Genomic DNA, 5,393 nt, shown 5'->3' with positions numbered 1-5,393 from the left:
CCATCCCTCTACTCACCCACACCCCCTGTTATTCTGCGGCGACGGCAGCCTCACACCGCAGCGAACCAGTGAACCCTCGTACTCCTCTACGCGTGGGCATCCACTGTCGTGTCTTCCCCGGCTCCGCGTCGTCCCCTTCCTAGGCCTCGCCGTCGTCCACCGCCCTGGTGCTCTTGGCGCAGCGTGGTCAACGTGGTCAAGGAATGGCTTCCAACGGACGTGGACTGTACGTGGAGAGGCTGACAGCTGGGTCCACGGCCGCAACAAGGAAGTGCCTCCTTATTACGTGCAAAATAATTATTCCTCCACCTGACAGCGGGGACCCACCGGACGGTCCACCCTATTTTGCAAAAAAACATTTCCCCCTGACTGTTGGGACCCACCAGCTACATCTTCGCATGCAAGGAAGTGTCTGACAGTCGGGACCCACCTGGTCGAAGCGTACGTAGAGTTGTCATTCTGGTCGCGAACGTATACGTACATATATACTGGTTGATGTAGAGGCGCGCACGTGTCGTAGTAGAGGCGCGCACGTGTCGTAGTAGAGGCGCGCACGTAGCATGTACACGTACGTACAGCGGCCAGTGGGCAAGAAAGAAAATATGGCCACGTATGTGTACATACGGGCAGGGTCTCGAACGCCTACTCGCGCATACGTACGGCCAGGGCTCGTGTACATGGCTGGGTTGGAACGGAGAAACATCATCGTCGTCATGTTCATAGGGAGTCAACCGGCTGGGTCGGAACGGAATCCGTGGTCGTGTTCATCGGGAGGGCTTGGACGGAATAGGCGATGGAAACAAGGCCTGGCGTACCGCAGAACGGAGGAAACGACCTTGTGTTCGACCGGCCATGTTCGAAACGGGATCTTGTTCATCAGGAGGGGTGTGGCGTACCACAAAACGGAGGAAACGGACCTCCTACGGTCGAAACGGGGGTCCTGTTGATCGGGAGGGGTGTGACGTACCGCAAAACGGACGAAACGGACTTGTGTTGGAGTGCTACGGTCGAAACGGGGGTCCTGTTCCATCGGGAGGGGTGTGGCGTACCGCAAAACGGGACTCCACGGGATACTGTTCATCTCCACCGTCGACCTCCTCCAGCCTCCACAGGGTACTGTTCATCCACCGTTGACCTCCTCCAGCCTCCACCTATGACTGTTCATCCACGGGCTCCTATTCATCCAGCCTCCACCGCGCGCTACTCCACCGGCTACTGTTCAACCATCCCTCTCCACGGGCTCCTGTTCAACCACCCCTCCACGGGCTACTTGTTGGGGAACGTAGTAATTTCAAAAATTTCCTACACACACGCAAGATCATGGTGATGTATAGCAACGAGAGGGGAGAGTGTTGTCCACGTACCCTCGTAGACCGTAAGCGGAAGCGTTATGACAATGCGGTTGATGTAGTCGTACGTCTTCACGATCCGACCGATCCAAGCACCGAACGTACGGCACCTCCAAGTTCAGCACACGTTCAGCTCGATGACGATCCCCGGGCTACGATCCAGCAAAGCTTCGGGGATGAGTTCCGTCAGCATGACGGCATGGTGACGATGATGATGTTCTACCGGCGCAGGGCTTCGCCTAAACTCCGCGACGATATGACCGAGGTGGAATATGGTGGAGGGGGGCACCGCACATGGCTAAGGAACGATCCGTAGATCAACTTGTGTGTCATGGGGTGCCCCCCTGCCCCTGTATATAAAGGAGCAAGGGGAGGGCCGGCCAAGGAGGAGGAGGCGCGCCCAAGGGGGGAGTCCTACTCCCACCGGGAGTAGGACTCCTCCTTTCCTAGTAGGAGTAGGAGAGAAGGAAGGGGAAGAGAGAAGGGAAGGAAGGAGGGGGTGCGGCCCCTCCCCCTAGTCCAAGTCGGACTAGGCCTTGGGGGGCGCGCGGCCTACCCTAGGCAGCCCCTCTCTCTTTCCCGTCTGGCCCAATAAGGCCCAATACTTCTCGCCGGCGAATTCCCGTAACTCTCCGGTACTCCGATAAATACCCGAATCACTCGGAACCTTTCCGAACTCCAGATATAGTCGTCCAATATATCGATCTTTACGTCTCGGCCATTTCGAGACTCCTCGTCATGTCCCTGATCTCATACGGGACTCTGAACTCCTTCGGTACATCAAAACTCATAAACTCATAATATAACTGTCATCGAAACCTTAAGCGTGCGGACCCTACGGGTTCGAGAACTATGTAGACATGACCTAAAACTATTCTCGGTCAATAACCAATAGCGGAACCTAGATGCCCATATTGGCTCCTACATATTCTACGAAGATCTTTATCGGTCAAACTGCATAACAACATACGTTGTTCCCTTTGTCATCGGTATGTTACTTGCTCGAGATTTGATCGTCGGTATCCAATACCTAGTTCAATGTCGTTACCGGCAAGTCTCTTTACTCGTTACGTAATGCATCATCCCGTAACCAACTCATTGGTCACATTGCTTGCAAGGCTTATAGTGATGTGCATTACTGAGAGGGCCCAGAGATACATCTCCGACAATCGGAGTGACAAAACCTAATCTCGAAATACGCCAACTCAATATGTACCTTCGGAGACACCTGTAGTACTCCTTTATAATCACCCAGTTACGTTGTGACGTTTGGTAGCACCCAAAGTGTTCCTCCGATAAATGGGAGTTGCATAATCTCATAGTTACAGGAAATTGTATAAGTCATGAAGAAAGCAATAGCAACATACTAAACGATCAAGTGCTAAGCTAACGGAATGGGTCAAGTCAATCACATCATTCTCCTAATGATGTGATCCCATTAATCAAATGAAAACTCTTTTGTCCATGGCTAGGAAACATAACCATCTTTGATAAACGAGCTAGTCAAGTAGAGGCATACTAGTGACACTATGTTTGTCTATGTATTCACACATGTATTATGTTTCTGGTTAATACAATTCTAGCATGAATAATAAACATTTATCATGATATAAGGAAATAAATAATAACTTTATTATTGCCTCTAGGGCATATTTCCTTCAGTCTCCCACTTGCACTAGAGTCAATAATCTAGTTCACATCATCATGTGATTTAACACCAATATTCACATCTGTATGTGATTAATACCCATAGTTCACATCGTCATGTGATCAACACCCAAAAGGTTTACTAGAGTCAATAATCTAGTTCACATTGCTATGTGATTAACACCCAAAGAGTACTAAGGTATGATCATGTTTTGCTCGTGAGAGAAGTTTAGTCAACGGGTCTGTCATATTACAGAGCGGTATGTATTTTGCAAATATTCTATGTCTACAATGCTTTGCACGGAGCTACTCTAGCTAATTGCTCCCACTTTCAATATGTATCCAAATTGATACTTAGAGTCATCTGGATTGGTGTAAAAGCTTGCATCGATGTAACTCTTTACGACGAACTCTTTTATCACCTCCATAATCGAGAAACATATCCTTATTCTACTAAGGATAATTTTTACCAATGTCTAGTGATCTACTCCTAGATCACTATTGTACTCCCTTGCCAAACTCAGAGCAAGGTATACAATAGGTCTGGTTCACAGCATAACTTACTTTATAGAACCTATGACTGAGGCATAGGGAATGACTTTTCATTCTCTTTCTATTTTCTGCCATGGTCGGGTCTTGAGTCTTACTCAACTTCATACCTTTGCATCACAGGCAAGAACTCCTTCTTTGACTGTTCCATTTTGAACTACTTCAAAAATTTATCAAGGTATGTACTCATTGAAAAAACTTATCAAGCGTCTTGATCTATCTATATAGATCTTGATGCTCAATGTGTAAGCAGCTTCACCGATGTCTTGCTTTGAAAAACTCTTATTCAAGTATCCTTTCATGCTATCCAGAATTTCCATATCATTTCCAATTAACAATATGTTATCCACATATAATATTAGAAATGCTACAGAGCTCCCACTCACTTTCTTGTAAATACAGGCTTCTTCAAAAGTCTGTATAAAACCATATGCTTTGATCAACTCATCAAAGCATATATTCCAACTCTGAGATGCTTGCACCAGTCCATAGATGGATCGCTGGAGCTTGCACAAATTGTTAGCACCTTTAGGATTGACAAAACCTTCTGGTTGCATCATATACAACTCTTCTTTAAGAAAACCATTAAGGAATGCAGTTTTGTTTATCCATTTGCCAGATTTCCTAAATGCGGCAATTGCTAACATGATTCAGACAAACTTAAGCATAGATACGAGTGAAAAACTCTCATCGTAGTCAACACCTTGAACTTGTCGAAAACCTTTTGCGACAATTCTAGCTTTGTAGATAGTAACAGTATCAGCGTCTGTCTTCCTCTTGAAGATCCATTTTATCTCAATGTCTCGCCGATCATTGGGCAAGTCAATCAAAGTCCATACTTTGTTTTCATACATGGATCTCATCTCAGATCTCATGGCCTCAAGCCATTTTGCGGAATCTGGGCTCACCATCGCTTCTTCATAGTTCGTAGGTTTGTTATGGTCTAGTAACATAACTTCCAGAACAGGATTACCGTACCACTCTGGTGCGGATCTTACTCTGGAAGACCTACGAGGTTCTGTAGTAAATTAATCTGAAGTTTCATGATAATCATCATTAACTTCCTCACTAATTGGTGTAGTAGTCACAGGAACAGATTTCTGTGATGAACTACTTTCCAATAAGGGAGCAGGTACAGTTACCTCATCAAGTTCTACTTTCCTCCCACTCACTTCTTTCGAGAGAAACTCCTTCTCTAGAAAGGATCCATTCTTAGCAATGAATAACTTGCCTTCGGATCTGTGATAAAAGGTGTACCCAATAGTTAACTTTGGGTATTCTATGAAGACACACTTCTCTGATTTGGGTTTGAGCTTATCAGGTTGAAACTTTTTTTATATAAGCATCGCAACTCCAAATTTTAAGAAACGACAACTTAGGTTTACTGCTAAACCATAGTCCATACGGTGTCGTCTCAACGGATTTAGATGGTGCCCTTTTAAACGTGAATGCAGCTGTCTCTAATGCATAACCCCAAAACGATAATGGTAAATAAGTAAGAGACATCATAGATCGCACCATATCCAATAAAGTGCGGTTACGACGTTCGGACACAGCATAACATTGTGGTGTTCTAGGTGGCGTGAGCTGTGAAACTGTTCCACATTGTTTTAACTGAAGACCAAACTCGTAACTCAAATATTCGTCTCCGCGATCAGATCGTAGAAACTTTATTTTCTTGTTACGATGATTTTTCCACTTCACTCTGAAATTCTTTGAACCTTTAAATTATTCCAGACTTATGTTTCATCAAGTAGATATACCCATATCTGCTCAAACCATTTTGTGAAGGTCAGAAAATAACGATACTTCCCACGAGCATCAACACTCATTGGATCGCATACATCG

This window comes from Triticum aestivum, chromosome 3B (assembly GCF_018294505.1).
Source record: "Triticum aestivum cultivar Chinese Spring chromosome 3B, IWGSC CS RefSeq v2.1, whole genome shotgun sequence".
NCBI classification, from domain to species: Eukaryota; Viridiplantae; Streptophyta; class Magnoliopsida; order Poales; family Poaceae; genus Triticum; species Triticum aestivum.
This window is presented reverse-complemented; position numbering follows the sequence as displayed.